The 20730-nt window shown below is 38.3% G+C and overlaps 1 pseudogene; it reads right to left on the bottom strand.

Annotated features, from left to right (window-relative positions):
• Positions 1-12265: 12265 nt before the first annotated feature.
• LOC148106886 (dnaJ homolog subfamily B member 6 pseudogene) lies at positions 12266-13025 on the bottom strand (annotated as a pseudogene).
• Positions 13026-20730: the final 7705 nt, after the last annotated feature.

The raw sequence follows: 20730 nt of genomic DNA, 5'->3' as shown, positions 1-20730 counted from the left end.
AGGCTGGAAAATACCAAATCAAACCTTATAGTTTTTCTAAGTTTAGCCATACGTTCTCTCCCAGCATTTGAAAATGGTCCCACTACAGTGCTTCCTGTAATTTCTTTAAAATTTTATTTTGCTTAATATAAATTGCTGCATTTCACTATAAGAATCCATAGTGAAGGGCATCTGGGAAGTAAATTTTAAATTGACATTCTCTTTTCCTAGTGAGCTTTTGTGCACAGTAACTTTAAAAACTTCTCCCAAGAGAAAACTTGTACTCTTGGAGAGAACATAGCCATAGAGCCAAGCTGCATCTTAGCCATCGATTCTAAAGGTTTCTTTAGACATCAGCCTCCCTTAGAAGAGAATAAAATACCAAATAACATCAGTCATAGTGAAGTCAGAGAGGCCATCCTTTCCAGCCAGCTCCACTTAATTTAGAAACAATTTTTCCATCTATGAAACTCGAATGTTGGCCTTTAATTTTCATTACACCAATCTGAGCTTTGGCAGTACCATATAGAGGCTCCCTTGGGCATGGGGTGGGGCCTATAACTAAGTAAAATTTTGTCAGACTGGAGATGCTAACTCTGCTTGTAACACACTAGTACCTTAGAGGCAAGGTAAAAGTTTTCTTAGAATCCAAGATTCTTTTTCTTTTTTTAAAAATGAGGTATGAATTCAAAAGGGGAAAGTAAAAGAAGATGTATTTATAGAATAAACTATAATTATAATCAGAAAAAAAATTCAGGGGAAAGATGAGTTATACAGGACCTGCTTTGAATAACTCTGTTAATTAATTAATAATCAAATACTTCTGAGGACCTATGATGTACTAGGAACTATGCTAAATTGGTGATTTGTCTATGATCTTTTCGTGTACTTCTTCTTTGTTAGATATTCCCAGAATAAAAGGCCTTAGGTTCTAAAGTATTTAAGGTTTATTTTGAGGGCTGTGGCTTTTAGGCATGGGAATGGCATCATGAAATGCATACATTAGAACAGATTTCTCTTACGTAGGAAAACAAATATTTTCAGATGGTAGGCATGATAACATGTGGGGACTGATTGGGTATGGAGGGAGGACAGCATGAAAGAGAGGGCAATCGGGGGTGATGTCCAAGTTTCTGATTTGGAGAATGAGGTTCATGTTGATAATATTGGCCCTCTTGCTGCTGTGTCCATTGTGGGCCAGACACTCTGCGAGGCACTGTTGCGGTCTAGGAAGGATTCTGTGTTTCAGTGGAAAACTAAGCCTTGTTCCAAGCAGACCTTCACGGTTATCTAATCCTGTGTGGATGGCAGCATTCTTGCAACCCTGTAGATTGGGGATAACTGATATTAATGCAAAATAACCCTTGTTTATAGGCAATAATGCTTGTCTATAAACGAGCAAATCTACTTCTCTCAGGTGGAGGGACATCTCCTCCCCTGTGGAAAAACCAGTTTTGCCTCCCATTTATGCTTCTGAATTGTCAACATTCTTGATCTACAAATGTGTCTGTTCTTTGGATTCTGCTTTTAACTGGTTGTAACACTTTACTAGTTTCCTCATTACTGAGTTAAATGAAATCTTTAACACGTGTTTATTTCTGTATTTGTGTGGATGTTATGATTTTACCCTTTTTCAGAGCATTTTAATGGTAGTGAATTTGACAGGCCTACCTTTGTCCTCTTGGAACTTTAATCCTAATGGGGCAAACAGATAACAAACCAAACCAATAAGTACATATGTACCGTGAAGTAGGCATTGATAAGTGCCAGGGAGGAAAATGTAGCAGGGAAATGGTATAGGGTGTTGGGGTGAGTGGAATGAGGTTAGGCTGGAATTAAATAAGAGGATCCGCGGAAGGCCTTCATGAGCAAGTCCTCTAGGACCAACTTAAAACAACATAGCCTTGACTTTGGACTATATCAGGGGCACACAGAGTTATGCGCCTATATATATCACATTTATAATCCTGTAAGTTTTCCTGGTACATCATATTTTCCTCTTTCCTTTTACCTTGCAGGGGGACCTACTCCAACCTTATCCTCTCCTTTCTCATCAGTATCTTATCTTCATCTAATGGAAACTGGTGGTTAACACTCAATGAACCTCTTAGTAGGCAGGGCCCAGTCAGTTTAGGGACAGCTTTCTGAAACAGAGCTGAAGTTAGGAAAACTGTAGTTTATACCAGAAATTTTTCCAAAAGGTTGGGATCTCTCCCACCGATGGGAAAATATTTGTTGAATTTCTTCTCTGTGAATGACGTTATACTTGGCACCCTGGGGCCTACAAAAAGATAATAGTACTTTGGAAAGAAATATTTAACCGAAATTTGATAGAAAATCAAATAATTTGATTTGAACCATTTTACTGCCATTTCCATATTCAGGGGGATGTATGCAGCTGTTTCTTCTATGCCTGTATTTGGAAGGATAAAGAAAAACAATAGATAGTTCTTTTTAAGTGTCCCTTTCCCCAACACCCTCCAGTCCCTTTTAGCCATGCTTGAGAACCACTGCTGTAAGTAGTGCTTTGAAATATCTTTTTTTTTTTTTGAAAATTCAGTTACTAAATCATGGTTTCAGAGCTTCAGCCTAAAGAAATTGTTTTGTATAATTGCTAAACTTACCATCTGGATATTAGACACAGAATTAATTAAGAAGCTATCAATTCTATTTCCAATGTGTTCGCAGGAAAATGACGGAAGGCAGTTTCTAGGAGGTATTTATCAAATGGTGATTCGTCCACGTGTTCCCTGGAGCCTGCCCCCTCACCACTGGAATAATCCAGCACACACTGAGACGGATGGAAGGACATGCTGTGGTTATGGGCTCATTTTCACAGTGTACTTGTGACCCTGTCACTGCTTCATTTACCCTCCACTATTTAGCTCCTGGGTCTTTCCTGCAGCCCTCCTACCTCTGCTAGGTAGTGTCAGACCACAGGTGTCAGCTGGTGTTTCAGATCATCAAATCCAGGAAGGACGTCCTATTTGGTGATGTTGTTTGACTTTTCATAGGTGTTAACTTTGTCTCCCCAGCTACATTCGAAGCTTCTGCAAGTTAGGGAGTCATACCAGGCTAACGGGCATCACTCCATTAATGTTTACAAACAGATGCCACATCTCTTATGCCCATTAGCCCTTTATCTTATGGAGTCAAAATGTTCTCCCTGCTGTTGGACAGGTTGTAAAAAATACCATAGTGGAATTTATGGGTTCACAAGTGGAAGAAGGGGAAGAAATCAATAGCTTAGGAGGAAAGACAGGTCTAATTTGCATTAAAAAAAAAGCCCCATCAGAATGCAAATGTGATGTGGTAGGGGTAGTGCTTGACATCATTTCTAGCCATCAAGAGCTTTGCTATATAAATTCACCAAGTGAGTTTAATTAGAGCTCCTAAATGAGAACAAGTCACAGAAAGGAGCAAGTTTTCACTTGGGTAGGGAGGATGCTATGGGACATAAAATATGTTAAGGGGGGAGCAGAGAGGAGACAGCCCCACACTAGGAAGCTTGGACAGGCCCTCAAAAAATATCATTAGCTCTGGGACTACTTAGGGTGAAGGAATAGAATTAGGGGAGGATAGGTGAGGGCAGAGAGAGAGAAAGAGAAAACAGACAACCTCCTTCACAATTTTGTCAAAGGCTAGCCCTTTGGACATCCAAAGGTTATTTTTTTTCTGCCAACATCTTATCTCCTCTCCGTTAGTTTGTTTTAGGCTCTACTGGAAATTCCCTTATCTGCTTGTTCCTTATCTGTTCTTGATTCCTTTGCTTGTTCATTGACAGCAGGGCTGAGAGTAGCTTGTGAGATCCCCAGCTTCCTGGAAACTTTTCTTCTCTGCAGTCACAGAAGACATTTATTTGCTCTACCCTGGACTCTGCTTGGCTGGGCTCTGGGGATTTACATAAAGAGATATTTGAAGCAAAAACTGAGGCGCTCTCATGTTTTGGTATTGCGTACAGACTGAGTTGATGAGGGGGTTAACTTCTTTTCCTGCCAAGGTCATCAGGAAGAAAGCTGTCCCCTGAGACATACTAACATTAACCTGAGAACTGAGGATTATGGATGCAGAGGGACCTTTGAGCTATAAGGCTTTCACAGTCAAACTGCACTAAATCTGAAAAATTTAAAGAGCAAGGCCACTTGAAGGGAAAAGCTCAAATCATACATTCTTTCAGAAGAAATTCAACTCCGTTCCTTGAGGACTAGTAGAAACCCTCATATACCTTGTTGATTGTAACAAGCCAGTGTTTTGAAGGTTAGCGCAGTTATCAGCAAGGCCACACACAGGCTTTGGGGTGGAAAGACTTGTGTTTGAAACCTAGTTGCACGACTTAAGAGCTGTGTGGCCTTGCTCAAAGACACATAGCTGCTATTGCCTCATTTTTTAAATCTTTAAAATAGAGATACCAATGTCTGTCCCCCAGGGTTTTAAGAATTAGAAATAACATAGGAAAAGTACTAGTGCAGTGGTCTCATAAACTAGGTGTCCAGCCAACGGAAAGCAATATTAATGCAATATTACTAATGTGGAGAGAGAATCCAGGTTCTTTCCTCTGCCTGGGACATGGGCTAGTGGATTTAAGACTGAGGAAGAGGGTGCCCTAGCTCCACAATGGTTAGACACTTTTCAGAGAGGCAGGACATACTCTATCATGCCAGAGAAACCATAAAACAAAAATGTTTCAGAAAAATGAGAGAAGCACCAGGATAAACAAAGTTATATTACATAATGAGAGACCCTAAATACTCCTATTTGTGGGAGATTCAACTTTTGGGGCAATCAGTCATGATTAGTAACATTCATTTCTACGTAGACCATAAATATGCTAAAGAACTGATAAATTGCTGTTCTCTTAAATTGATTAATTCCATCTCTTGTTTACTTACATCGATGAGAAGAAATTGTTTGATAGCCACTTAAATGTCAACATTGGCCTAGCCTGGGTCAAATTGGCACAAGTTCTGAACTAATGGGTTTGTGATACAGCCAGGTAAAGTTCTGTTTTTCCTTTATTCAAAATTTCCAGCTTGGTGGCATATTGTCCTTTAAGTTGAAACAATTCTTATTTAGGCTTTCATTATCAGCAAGTGGCCTATGGTTTTTGTTTGTTTGTTTGTTTGTTTGTTTTGCTGCTACTCAGATACATTTTATTTCAAAAACATGCACTGGGGAATCACTAATAAATCCTTAGGAAAACATATTCACGTGTAACTTCCAATCACACTGAGCCATATTTGAATGATTTTTCAAGGTCAGCTTTGGCATAAGCTAACATTATACTATTTACCCAGGAATTATTTTTATTTTATTTTAGTCTTTGATTTATGGGCATATGTGTGGTATGTAATATAATTTTGTGAATGCTAAATCAAATTGTAACTTAATTAGGTTGATTTAGTGGTATGGGAGAAAGCTTTAAAATATTTTTGTTCCTTATTTGTTGCTAATTTTTTCAAAATTTTAAGTCCAGTATAGTTAACATACAGTGTTATATTAGTTTCAGGTGCACATTATAGTGATTTAACAATTCTATACATTACTCAGTGCTTACCACGATGTGGATTCAATCCCTATCACCTATTTCCCCCATCCTCCCACCCACCTCCCCTCTGGTAACCATCAGTCTGTTCTCTATAATTAAACTGTTTCTTGGTTTGTCTCTTTTTTTCTTTGTTTGTTTCTTAAATTCCATATATGAGTGAAATCATATGGTATTTCTCATTCTCTGGCTTATTTCACTTAGCATTATACTCTCTGTCTCCATCCATGTCATTGCAAATGGCAAGATTTCATTCTTTTTATTGGGCGAATAATATTCTATTGTGTATATATACACCACTTCTTCCTTATCCATTCATCTGTTGATGGACGCTGGGGCTGCTTTCATAGTTTGGCTATTGTGGATAATGCTGCAGTAGACATAGGGGCGCATGTATCCCTTTGAATTAGTGTTTTTGTATTTTTTTGGGTAAATACCAGTAGTGTGATTACAGGACCATAGAGTAGTTCAATTTTTAACTTTTTGAGGACCCTCCATACTGTCTTCCCCTGTGGCTGCACCAGTTTGCATTCGAACCAACAGTGACAGGGGATTCCTTTTTCTCCACATCCTCGCCCACCCTTGTTGTTTCTTGTGTTTTCAATTTTAGCCATTCTGACAGGGGAGAGGTGATATCTCATTGTAGTTTGATTTGCATTTCCCTCATGATGAGTGATGTCGCACATCTTTTCATTTGTCTGTTGCCCATCTGGATGTCTTCTTTGGAAAAACGTCAATCAGATCCTCTGAACACGTGTGTACAAGTATCTCTTTGAGTCCCTGCTTTCATTTTTCTTGGGTATGCACCTAAGAATGGAATTGCCAGATCGTATGGTAATTCTATGTTTAACTTTTTGAGGAACAACCAAACTATTTTCTGCAGTGGTTTACTCCTTTACATTCCTACCAGCGATGCACGTGAGTTCCAATTTCTCTACATTCTTGCCAAGGCTTATTTTCCACATATTTTTTTATTAGAGCCATCCTAATGAATGTCAAGTGGCATCTCATTGTGGTTTTAATTTGCATTTCTCTAATGACTAATGATGTTGAGCATCTTTTCATTTGATTATTGGCCATTTGTGTATTCTCTGTAGAGAAATATCTATTCAAGTCCTTTGCCTATATTTGAATTGGGCTGTTTGGGTGCATTTTTAATTGCTGTTTTTGCTAAGCTCCAGTCCGCTCCAGCAATGGAGTAGACTAAATTCTTCTCAACAAGAAAAATAAAACTAATGTAGAAAATCAGGGGTAAAAATGTGAAGAGAAACCTACCACTAATTGTGGAGGGTAAATCGTGTTCCCTAAGTGAAGAGGAAGAAAGGGAGAGCAAATAGAACAAGAAAGCTGCAGGAAGATGGAGAGACCACAAGAAACACGGCTCCTTCAATGACCTGGGATAACCAGGCCGGGTGGCTCTATTACGCTTGACTAGGTCAAGGGGAGGGTACAAAACAACAAGATATTGAAGATCAAAAAATCAGAAGAGTTAAATGCAAGTGATAATGGATATAAAGATTAGCATTCTCATCAAACACTGGGGGTTGGGGTAAGGTGGTTGTGTGACAACTTTTGAGAAACAGTGAATAAAATCGCATTCTGGAATTCAGTTGTTTGACATTTGCTCTACGGTATTATTGTAGGATTTAGTTATTATTTAAGTTTATAATATGCTTCCTTTCCTTTTTTTAAACTTAAATTCAATTAACCAACTTATAGTACCTCATTAGTTTCAGATGTAGTGTTCAGTAATTTATCAGTTGCGTATAATTGGGCGATGGGCATGAAGGAGGGGAGGTGATGTGATGAACACTGGGTGTTATATGTAATATGCTTTTGATATGAACGCGGTGCAAAGGAACATTTGTCTTTTACCTTGAACCACTCTCAATTTATACGTTATAGCCCAAACCTTGGGGGCTGTGGCATACAACTGCCATCTGGTGTTGGCATGTTCTCATAGCAGGGTTATGTATTTAGTTCATTAAAACAACAACAACAAACTACTTGGGGACAGATTATGCAAACCAAAATTGATGAAGTGATAGTAAGTTCCCCAGCTGTCTAAATTAAAAAGGTGTTATTGTTTTTAAAAAAGAGGTTAGGAAACAGTCTTTGAGAATACTTCCTCACGGAATTCAGAGTGATGCAGAAACTGTTCCTATTTATTACTGGCAGAGGGGGATTTTTTTTTTTTACATGGCTGTGGACAGTCTGAATTGTGAATGAACTCATTGTCTCAGTGATATGGTTTACACTTGAATATGCTGAAATGTACATAGCTGAGAAAGTGATCAAGTAAAAAAGAAATGCATTTGAGAGATATTTTGTAAGCTCTAAATCTCTCATTTTAAAGGTTACAGTCCCTCCAAAAAAACCAAACATTCTTTTTTCTATTGTGTAGTCCAGTCTTTTTCTGCATCCCGTTAAAAGTGCTTAATGCTTCCAGAATTCATTTTCCTCAAAGAAATCAGTTTGCTTCATCAGGCCCCGTGATGCTTTCAGAATTAAAAGACCTTCCGTTGAATGTAGGTATCCTGGTAGCACAGATGTAAGGGATTTACTCCAGTCGTCTATAATCAAGAAGGTCGGCAGAGACGGAACACGCAATCCCCTGTTGTCTTTTCTTAGGAGTCTAGATGCAGAAACAGCGACAGAAGTAGCCCGAGGGAAACCTCCAAGCTACCTAGTTGAACATTACAAGACTGGCTCTATCATCTAAGAAAAGCTGGAGTATTGCTCAATTTTAAAGTGAAAAATAACATTGGGGATGATTGGAGTTAGGAAGGAATGAGAATCTTAAATGCATTCTTTACTGCTGTGGGCCTGGAAAAAGTTTGCTTAAGAAAATGTAACTTTATAAAGAATGCCACTTCCTGGAGTACAACAGTCTATTTTGTTGAGTAACAGTGAAAGTTGTAAATGACTTTTAGATTTTTCTTGTAATTCCCTTTGTGAGCAATTAGCTGCCCTTACTTCTTTCGTTCCCAGCTGGGGGTTATGGGCAAGGAAGCTGAGAGCTGCAAGAGAAAAATACATTCGGTCATCTGCAGGAAACTGCATTGGGTATCTTCCTGATCCTTCACTCCGTCCCGAGCAATCAGGTCTTATTAAACCTCAACTGGTACTTTATATATTTACCCAGTTCCGCATTAAGCCTCTGACATCTTTCGTGTTAGCACTGAGTAAGGTGAATAAAGAGGCAACAGTCTTTGAAACCCGAGACTGATGTCCCCTTTTGTCCTCCACCTTTCTTTCCATCTCTTTTCCTCTGTGTTTCTACCCACCTGAGGTGAGTGGTTTGAAGATGGGGCTCCCTGATAATTAGTAGTCAGGAGTCAAATGGACACCTTGCTATTTCTAACTTTAGTGCCTCTTCACAGGAGTGTCTGGATGTCCTTTATTTTCCTTTTTTTTTTTAAAGATTTATTTATTTATTTGAGAACGGGGCAGGGGAGATAGAGTCTCCAGCAGCCTCCCTGCTGAGCACAGAGCCCAACGCGGGGCTCAATCCTAGGACCCTGTGATCATGACCTGAGCCGAAATCAAGAGTCAGACACTTAAACGTTAAACAACAGAGCGACCCAGGTGCCCCTATTTTCCGTTTCTATAGCCACCACGTAAGTGTAGGTCTTCTTGCAAAAATTGCAACAACTATGTGGTTTTTCTACCTTCTATTTCTGTCCCATCAAAATCAGTTTTCTCAAACATTTTCTCTCACTCAAGTGTTTCGAATGTTTACAATTCATGTAATAGAGCATCCAAGTTCACTGGTATGACCTTCAAAGCTGTTCTCCATATTATTCTCACGATTTCCATTGTATATTCTCTTATTAGTTCCCATTGTGGGCTCTGCTGCAAACAAGCAAAACATGTTACATTGGGTTATATTATTGAGTTTTCCTAATGACCTTATAATGCAGGTACTTTTATTCTTACTCCCATTTTACAGATGAGGAAACTGAAGTTTCAAAACATTGATTACCTTGTCCATGGGTAATGCAATTAGTGACAAACCTGGGATTACAATCAGTGCTGATGCCAGAATCAGTGCTGAATACCCAGTAGGCAGACTTTAGTGCCTTCAACCTGTGTTTGAAGCAGGGACATATTTTTTTTTAATTTGGTTTGATATTAAGAGGGAGAAATTATGGAAAATAACTAAAACGTTCTTAATCTTTATTATATTACTTTGTTTATATTTTCTTCATCTGGTGCTACTGGGACTTAGTTGGTCTCTTAGAAAAACTTAGTGAGAAAAATGATACATTATCTTTTTAAAACTTTGTGTTATGGAGAATTTAGAATGTAGACAAAGTAGATAGAATAGTATAATGAATCCTTATGTACCCAATACCCAGTCCCAATAATAATCTGTCAGGGGTGCCTGGGTGGGTCGGTTGGTTAAGTGTCTGCCTTCGGCTCAGGTCCTGGGATTGAGCCCAGCTTCGGGCTCCCTACTTAACAGGTAGTCTGCTTCTCCTTCTACCCCTCCCCTCTCACTCTCTTTCCCTCCCTTAAATAAATAAAAGCTTAAAATAATCAACCCATCATGCTTCATCCATACCTCTATCCACTATCCCCTCCCATAGAATATTTAAGCAAATCTTGGTCATCATATCGTGTGTAAATATTTCAGTATATATCTCTAAAAGAACTGGACACTTTTTTAAAATAATCACAATTATTTCACCTATAATATTAATAATTATCCTAATAACATCAAATAATCTGCCATTGTACATATTTCCCATTGTCTCATGTTAAATACTTTACACAATGAATATGAATTAGGATCCAAGTAACGTCTACACATTGTGATTGGTTGCTCTATATTTTAAGTCTCTTTTAATCTGTTAGTTACCTCTCCATTTCTCTCTCTTTACAGTGTGTTGAAGAAACCAGGTCAGGGGTGCCTGGGTGGCTCAGTCGGTTAAGCATCTGCCTTCACTTCTCTCTCTCAAATAAATAAAAAAAATGTTAAGAAAAAGAAAGAAACTAGGTCGTTTGTCTTGTAGCATTTCCCACAGAATGGATTTTGCTGATTGCATTCCCATGGTGTAGTTTAACGAGTTTCTTTGTCCTCTGTATTTCCTATAAAATGGTAATTGTGGCTGGATTTTAGCCACAATTGGATCTAGAAACTTGATTGGATCTAGAGGTTTGATTTTTTCAAGACTTAATATGTGGTGTTGTCTTCTTCCACTAGGAAGCATACAATGTCTGATTATCTCTCTAAATTTATTTATATTAACTTAGAATATCATATGTGTTTATCCATCATTTGATAAATGATTCTATTTATTGGAGTTCAGCTTCATTTTTCTTTTATAAATTGAATCCATTATTGTCTAACACTTTGCAGTTTCAGGCTTTTTAAAGTGGAGACTCTTGAAGTTATCTGAGCATAGAGTTCTAGATGTTTTTCCTTCTAATATCTTATAATTTCTCTAGCCTAAGACTAATTATGCAGCAAATAAATTTTAATGTGTCTTTATTAATTCTTAATAAGGCATTCAACTTAATTTGCATAGAAGACTTTTCCCATCTGTATTTTATCTGTTGACAAATTAAGTTATGTAATTGCAATATAAATAAACTGGAATACACAAGTTTGGGAACAAACACAACTGGCTTTTTATAAGCAGTTAAACTGGGGGGTGAAAATATATGTGGTTACCCATGAATTTCAGTATGTCTTATGTATCAATTGATAAGTTTTGCAATGGGAATACAGCGTTAATGAGGCAAGTTAGTTAAATGAAAGTCTATTAAAAGACCGTCAAGCACACTGCTGTCCATGAGAACTTTCTGTGATGGGGAGGTTTTATGTTTGTGTTATTCAATATGGTAGCCACTAGCCACATGTGGCTATTGAGCACTTGAAATGTGGCCACTGTGATTGAGGTGAAGCTAGAGAACTGAACTTTTAATTTAACTAATTCAATCACTTAACTTAAATTTAATAACCTTGGACAATTTAGTTCTAGGGTACAAAATCTGCACTGGAGAATAACTGGCTCCAAAATCTCACTCTAGAGCCTGCACTCTTAACCATAACACTATACAGTTTTGTGGCTTGGTGTTTCTCAGGACTTTTTTTTTTCAATGCACCAAATGCACATTCACATTTCTTTTTTTTTTAATATATATATATAGCAAATGACAAAGACCCAGTTTACCAGGTTTACTTTTTAAGCCTAAGTTTAACATTATATATTTAAACAATTGTCAAAACTTACTAAGTTGCCAGCATTCATACACAATTAGAAAGCATCCTCAATTTATATTAAACCAGAAATGTATTACTATTACACATTAATATCTTTCACTACTAAATACTGAAAAAAACAAGAAATTATTGTTGTGGAAGATTCATCCAGGCAATATGAACTATACAGCAGGTTGACACTACTTGTCTCACATTGCAAACACATTGAGAAAATAGATCCATGCTGGTATTAATGCATGAAAGAGTCATGGCCACCTCGGATTACATTTAATAAAGACACAAAGATTTACAACAATTTTAAAGACAAAAAAAAAAAAGTCCTAAGAGGCTCCAACAATAAACTCAAAAGTCTGACAAATATGGGCTACCATGAGTTGTGGTTATGAATACTTAAGATTAGGTACAGTTATACTGAAAGTCAAGTTCATTTGAAATCTTCAAAAAAAAGGTTCCTACTAATCCTCAAATGGTGCTTGTTATATTTAACTTTTGTATTAATTGGTTGCATTGAATTACTTGTTATCCAAGCATAGCAGCTGCTCCTTACCAGTTATTGTTAAGGACTTTAACTGGCTGTCTTCAACTTCTACTCTTTCTTGACCATTTCAACAATTCTCTTTGTAGTGATTTTCCTGCCACTAACAATTTTAGTAAAAGTTGATACAGATTTGAAGCTGCCCACCCAACTATCCTCAAATGACAAGGAAGAGAATGAAATGAGGCTTCCATGACCTAGTGAACCTGAGAATGTGAATCCTATATCAAAAGGAGCAAATTCCCTTCAAAATATGGAAATCCACTGAAGGCAGCAAAAACCATTTCTCTGCCTCGGCTTCTATGGGGGACAGCTGTGAGCCCCCCAAAAGTCCACAAGTGGGTTTTCAAAGAAGTTGAATAGAAACCAGTCTCTTACACACACACACACACACACACACACACACACAATCCGTGAAGGCATCGTCTGAGTTATGGAAGGTGAAGCCAAACTCAAATGAACTGTCAAAATGACTTCCACCTTCACCATTTAATCCTTCTTCGCCATATTCGTTATAGAGGTCTCATTTTTTAGCATCTGATAACACCTCCTATACCTCAGCTACTTGTTTGAATTCTCTCTCTGCTGCTTTATTCTCACAATTTTTATCTGGATGCCACTTCAGTGCCAGTTCCTGATAATGCCTTTTTAATACTTTTGGCTAAGGCATTTCTGTGCATGCCCAGAACTTCAGAGTGGTCCACATGTTTTAACAGGCTGTTGGCACGCGTCCTCATTTCTGGTTTAAGGTCATCTATGTGGGGCCCAGGATTCGGGATTTGGCAGCTAAGTGCAGAGCGGATCTCCCCTCTGTTTCCTTTCACACGCTGTGCTGGTAACAGTGGCAGCCTGATGTTTCTCAGGATTTATTCTTACATGTACCATTGCCTTTGTTCATGATATTCCTTTTAGCAGAAAATTATACCATCAGAATCTCCAAACCTCTTAGCGTGGTGTGGTAACCAGTCTCCATAATAGTCTCAAATAAACCACGCCTCCCTGGTGTTTACACACTTATGTGTTCCCTCCCACACTGACTCATGTGTAACCAATAAATTGTGTTGGCTGTGATACTGCCTGACTTCTAAGGCTGTTATAAGAAGCCTTGGAGCACCCACCTAGATCTCTCGGGGCAGTAGTTTCTGGAGCCTTGAGCCACCTTGTTAAGAATCCACCTGCCCTGCCGGAGGGATCTTACGGAGAAGCCTGAGACTTCATGGAAAGAAGGAAGGTTCTAGCAGAGAGAGACTAGGCTTTAAAGCCATCTCCTTCAAGGTACCAGGCATGTGCGTGAAACTGTCTTGCATCCTACCAACCAGCCCAGCTGCTAAGTAAGTACCCAAATTCTAAGATATGATTGTTTCAAGTATTAAAAATACTTTGTTACATTGCAATAGGGAGCTGGAACACCTGGCTAATTTTTACTCTTCCTTCAAGGGTTAGTTTAGGCATCACCTCTAAGAAACGTCTGATTTCCCTTTTTAATTCCCCTTTCCGGTTTGAGTTAGGTGTAGATCTTTTTTGCTCCCAAGCCATATCACACTTCATTCTACATTTCTGGGTTTGTGCTATTTGCCCTCTCGACTGCAGTCTCCTCGAATGTATGACTTATTCTCCTCTGTGAGAGGACCTTATCCCAGCACTTGGCGCACAATGGATATTCAAAATAAATGGACTAAATCACAGAATCTCAGGATTAGGGGAACTTTAGATGCCATTTAAATAACCCAGTTTGATCTACAAAGTGTTTGTCCATCCGGCCTGTGTGGGAAGCCCCTCACATGGTGAGAATTTACTACTATCTGAGGCAGCTTACCCCATCTTTAAATGGCTCAGACTTTTAGCACGTGCTTGTCAGCTCAACTCTTGGATCACTTTTTCATTTCAGCTCCTCTCGGGAGTCCTGTGCTTGCTAATAGGTTTATTTGTGCTCACCTGTGCACTGTAAACTTTTTTAAAAGCCTTTTAAATATTTGTGTCATATGTACGTAATTGTATTATAAGCTTGGAAATAAAACTGCTCTCTTAGATGTATTTTATTGTCCCTCACTGGATGTGTTGCCTCCAGAGGTAACTCAATGTATGCTCTTAGCTGACAGACCAGTAGAATGTACTGGTTAAGAGTGTGGGCTCTGGAGTCAGAAGTCTTGGGTTCAAATTCTGACACTACGGCATATTAAGGATGACGTGAAATTAGACAAGTCACTTGATCTAAATACGTGTTTTCCTATCTGAAGAAAGAGAATGTCCTCGTACATTTGTTGTGAAAATTAAATGACATCATGTACATAAGTAGTGCTTAACCAGAACTGTATATATCAGATGCGTAGTAAGCAGTAGTGACTCAAAACTATTATAGAAACACAGTGCCAGTTGACAAAATTAAGCATTCTTTCTCATATTGAGCATTAGATAACCACCTGTTTTTATTTTGTCTTCCTTATCTGTTTGTCTCACTTTTGCCTGGCTGCTTCCTCTATAACTCTCTATAACGTTACAATAGTGGCATTCAATTTTTTAAGCCTTACCTGCTTTTATGGTAGAAGATTCAAATTAGAAAACAACCGCATCTATACACAAGATGATAGATGCTTTTGTCAAAACCTTAGATAGTCACAAAACCATTTGGAATCCAAGCCCATGTCTCACTTGCAAGAGAAAAAAATGTAGGTATAGACAAGTCCATGATCTAATTGCATTGGTAACAGTGTCCAAATTCATACCATAAAGAATTGAGATATTCTCTTGATTTCTAACCTAGCTATGTGACTCTTCTAGAACTCAGCTGCCTCTTATATAATACAGACAAAACATCTCTATTTACCTCTCAGGTTTCTGTGAATATCAATGAGATGAAGTCCTTGAGGGCAGGTGTTAGGGTAGGGGAGTGCTTCCTCTCCACTCCTGGTATTTCTTTCCAGATGGAAGAACATCCATTAGTGTAACACACCTGGCCTCTATTCCTTACTCATTATTTACTGAGGATGGGAGAGGAGTAAATTGGTGATTTTGGATGCAGAAATTAAGTGTCCATAGTGAAGCCCTTTCCTCTGCCCTGCGTCCTTGGGAACAGCTGCCTACAGGGAGCATATAGACAGCCCTGTTCTCCAGGGACAGTTTTTCCTGTCCTAACCTGCTAAATGGTTAAGTAGTAGTTCTGGGATTCAGATTATGAAATCTCCTTGGCTTTAGAAGCATCAGATTCTTGAATATCTGTTTTATGAGAACTGAAGTTAGTATTTTGCTATCTACCTAACTTACTTCTATGTCCTACATAGGACAATACAGTTGGCTCAGAATTTGAGCAGGAAAGAGGTATTTTATTTATGGGGCTGCTTCAGAGACCCCCAAAGCAAGGGACTAGGTTTTAGTCCTTTCTTAGTCCTTTTTGTGGTTCTAGTACTTAGCACAGTGTCTGGAACATAGTAGGTACTTAATGCCTTATGTTTGAACCCTTTTGAATAATAGTAAGTGCTATGCAAATAAATGGTAACATTTATTATTAAGAAAAACATCTGTGCTACCAGATTTGTATATTTCAAATCCAGGAGAAGCTATTACCACGATATGGTTAATGCCCCAGGAAATTTATATAACCATTGTCATGGCCATTTTGGGTTATTCTAACAAAATACCACAGACCAAGCAGCTTTTAGAGAACCTAATTTTTTTTTTCTTCACGATTCTGGAAGCTGAAGTCTGAGATCAGAAAGCCAACATGGTTAGGTGAGGAACTTTTGGGTTGCAGACTTCTTGTATCTTCACATGGTGGAAGGGGTGAGCTAGATTTCTGAGGACTCTTTTTTTTTTTATTTTTAAGATTTTATTTATTTGAGAGTGTAAGTGCCAGAGCGAGAGCAAGAGCAAGCTGGGGAGGGGCAGAAGGAGAGAGAGAAGCAGATGCCCCACCCAGCAGGAAGCCTGATGTGGGGTGTGATCCCAGGACCCTGAGATCATGACCTGAGCTGAAGGCAGAAGCTTAACCGACTGAGCCATCCAGGCACCTCCTGGGGCCTCTTTTATAAGGGAATTAATCCCCTTCATGGGGGCTTGGCCCTCATGATTTAATCACCTCCCAAAGATCTCTCATCCTAATATCATCACCTTGGGCATTACATTAACAACATATGAATTTTTGGAATGGAGGGCACAAACATTCAGACCATAGCAATCATGCACTATGCTCCAAAAATTCTGTAAAGTAGAATGAAGAGCCCAGTCTTCCTGCACATACTACAGATTAGAAAATTCAGGCACAAAGCAATAATGCAATTTACTTAATGTTCTCATAGCAAGTTTATAGTCCTGTTTACAGTAGAATAACAACTTTAGACCCTTATAAGCTAGCCTGGGTTCTTATTTTGAAATTTTATAGAATACTCTGATAACCGTGTCTATAAGTTTCCAAGTCACTAAATGTAGATGCCAGACTTGTTTACAAGTCCATTTGCGAGATCTGAAATAGTTGGATATGTTCTGGAATCTTTGGATCACAAACAAAGTCATTGAGGCAGTTTGGATGGAGGAAGTAAGAGACTATCACAATAAAAAAAGAGGTGTGAAGTTTTTGATTGTTATCGGAAGAGTAATTACCAGCAAATCGCCGCATTTATAGAGATAGCAACAGATGTGTGACAGCTGGGTTAATTGAACCTCTGGTGGGCCTTTTTCTATATAAGATAATTCCATGTGGGTATTATGGAAAAGAAAGCAGGTGTGACCAGTCAATTGTCAAATGAGGAGAATAAGTATCACCTGGAGAGTGTACTAATCTACTAAACTTAATGGTTTGTATTTCTTAGCTTGCAAGATAATTTAGCAATCGATTTTTGATGGTGTGGTGATTAATTTTATACCCAGAGAGCACATATTAATATAAAAGTGTATGGCAAAGAGTTTCCTATTTCCTACTCTTATGTGAAGGCTTTGCAAAATGTACATTGATGTGAATTTCTGAAATTATACACCCATCTCAGCACCACTATGTATATGGCACTGAAGTCAGCAAGTTTGGTGCTTCCACAGATGTGCATTGCCAGAATATTCACTAATTCTTGACACATGTAAGATAGTAGAGGATTGATGGGAAAGAAATCTAGTCACTGGCTGTGTCACTCCACAGTTTAGGGACTTGAAACATATTAGTCATTGATCTCTCTGGGCTTTAGTTAATTCCATGTCTCCAGAATAAAATGATGGAATTCAATGATCTTTAAGTCCCTTCTGTGGTTCTATCTCATTACGGGCGGGGTGGGGGGGAAGCAGTGTTTTAGCCATTTTTTAATTGTCAGAGACTTAAGACAACAAATTATCAATGCCATTATCTTGTGATAGCAAATATGTCAGAAGCTTTCAGTACTTGTTGATGGGCTGACTGATTATCTTATGTAAACTGTTGAGGATGAAACGTAGAAGAAAATGCCTAACTCCAGTCACGAGAGTCCTTTTTGTGCTTCCAAATATGTATTATCTGTTCCGATGTAGGACATTAGTTTGTGTAATTTCTACTACCTGTTGAATGGAAGGTGGCTACAAGGATTTGTTCAAGTGTAAATAATCACCACATACACATATCCAGTAGAGTGGACCAGTAGTTCTTAAACTTCACCACAATCATCTAGAGAGTTTGCAAGAGATACAAATTCTTATTGGTAAGACAGATAACACACAGAAAACTACCATAGATTTTGAAGTTCCTGAATCCAGAGTTAGAACTCTGTCACTTATTAGCTCCACACTTAGCCCCTCAGCCCTCTCAGATGTTGTTGCCAATGTTGATCTAACTTCTCCGTGTTCCTCGTTCCCCATCACAGGCGCTAGACCCACTGAGCAAGGTAGTTGTCTATTTTGTTCTCCCCTTGGGTAAAGAAAGGCCCCTAAGTGAATGCTAACTATCCAATTCTCTTACTGCACAGTTGAAGTTATCCATTCTGTCTCCTCTCCTCTAGTCCCCTTTCCTGTCCAGGCAGGTCTACCATACCTCTGCTCCAAATACAGTTACTTTGACCAAGACATTCAGGGTTAAGTACTGTTTGAATTTACTTTCTTTACAACTCTTGCAGTTTCCCATTCATGAGAAAGAAGTCAGGTGTATAACTTCCGTGTGCAAAACTCAGAGCCAATCCTGTAGCTCCATTCCAATTTTCCCAGCTGCCCCATCCCAAAACACCCACTATTTCTCTGTATTCCATCTGTTGTATGTGGTAGTCATGAAATCAAGGGGTACTGCTCAGAGGAAGCTGTATTTGGCTGGACTTTGAAGAAAGGTACGGGATATCTGCAGAGATGGAGAGAAAGGGCATCTAGAAAAAAGCAATAGTGTACGCAAATGCACAAGAAAGCAGAGCACTGGTTCTCAAATTTTAGAAGCGCATGGGGGGTGAGGCCTGGGTGGCTCAGTTGGTTGAGCATCGACTCTTGATTTTGGTTCAGGTCATGATCTCAATGTCATGAGATCAAGCCCCCCATCAGGCTTGGCACTCAGCATGGAGTCTGCTTGTCCCACTCCCTCTGCTTCTCACGCCACTTGTGTTCTCTCTCTCTCTCTCTCTCTCTCTCTCTCTCTCGATCTCTAAAATAAATAAATAAAAATCTTTTTAAAAAAATGCATGAGGATTTTATTTAAAATGCAGATTCCTGGGCCTTGCCAAAAGAGATCCTGATTAGATTAACCTGGAATGGAACCCAGGAATCAGCATTTTTAACAATCACTTCAGGTGGTTTTTTAATATAGTGATTCATGAGCAAGATCTAGAAAAAACTAATGGAAATGTAGTCTACCCTTATACATATTGGAAGGTACCATAGGTTCCTATACCCTAAAATGTACCATTTGACTTATTTTAATTGATCAAGTATTTATCAAACTTCTATTATGAGATGCTACTCTATATAGAATGGTGGTTCTCAATGTGATCTCTGAACCAGCAGCATCAGCATCACCTGAGAATCTGTCAGAAATGAAAATTTTGGGGCTCCAACTCAGACCTACTGCATCAGAAAGTCTGGAGTTACGGGCCTAGAGATCTGGGTTTGGGCAAGCCTTCCAGTTGATTCTGATGCCTGAGGAGTTTGAGAACACCAGCTCTAGACTAGTATTGGCTTTGTGTAATGTAGTTGACCATCACATTTGCTGTTAGATCCTCTCTGCTCAAACCAGTATTTTAAAAATGAGTGGAAAGAGATTTAATTCATAATTTAGCAAAACAAAAATAAAGAGCTGATATGTTATAGAGCTGATTATTTCTTTATCCACACTGGTAAAAATAGTAAACAATTTTGAAATTGTTTCCTTAGCAAATATCACCTCATTTAGTTATTTAAACCAATGGATATAATGGCAAGATTTTATTTTCCTGTGAATATATAAATTACACATTTGTTACTATTCTCTCAACATAATTATAATCTGTGGAAATGCAGTTTTATTTTAGCCTAGAGCAGTTTTCATGCTTTGCACATTAGAATCACCTGGGAAGCTTTTAAAAAGTAGATGCCTAGATGTGCCCCCTCTCCCCATTCTGATTTAATTGGTCTCCATTAGGGCACTAGCATTGGACATCTTTTAAGAGCTCCTCAGAGGATTGTTATGTGCAGCCAGGTTTGAGAACTACTGGCCTAGAGTTTTCTACATGGCTCTTATTTTGCTTAAACTTCTAACCTCTGTTTAACAGCAGATGTTCCTTAAAAAATGTAACAACAAAAGAGTTCAGACAAAAAGAATTCTACAAAAGCAGCAATGGTTATCAGGTTAAGAGATTATAATTCAAACCTCTTCCATTGGACAATGAGTGGATTATTTAATATTCTTTGGTGGTAGAAATCTAGACAGTAAAGTCCTTGAAATCAGGGACTGTGTCTTGTCACTTTTATGTCCTCACTGCCAGGCACTGAGTAGAGACAAAAGTATTTGTTGAATAAATGGAAAGGAAGTAACGGAGGAGTGAGCCAATTAACCAGCAAGTATCTGTGTTCTTATCTACTGTTTTCAAATATTATTCTAGGATTGTGTTCTTATCTACTATTTCCACATATTGGTCTAGGATTGTGAGCAAAGAAGCAAAAAAAAAAAAAAAAAAAAACCAAACAAATATGGTTCCTATATTCTGACAATTTACAATTTTGAAATAAGGTATGTATATATTAGAAATGCAAGGTAGGTTATACTTTGCATCAAAAATATAAAACTTAAGAGATTGGATTGTGTAAGAAGAAGAGTTTATAATGGGTTGGAGTAATCAGAATGGACTTCATAGAGAAAATAGAATTGAGCTGTTGGATGAAACAAGGAGAATAATCCAATAAGGAAGAACGTTATAAGCAAAGATGCAGAAGAATTTTGGAAGCTAAAATTGGAAAATAGGTCTGAGCTAGATTTTGGGAAGTCTTGGATGCCAATTGAAGCGTTTGAACTTTTGGATTTTCTCTTACAGATGAAAGAAA

This window comes from Ursus americanus, chromosome X, assembly GCF_024610735.1.
Source record: "Ursus americanus isolate L20-20 chromosome X, mUrsAme1.1.p, whole genome shotgun sequence".
Lineage (NCBI taxonomy): Eukaryota > Metazoa > Chordata > Mammalia > Carnivora > Ursidae > Ursus > Ursus americanus.
This window is presented reverse-complemented; position numbering and strand designations above follow the sequence as displayed.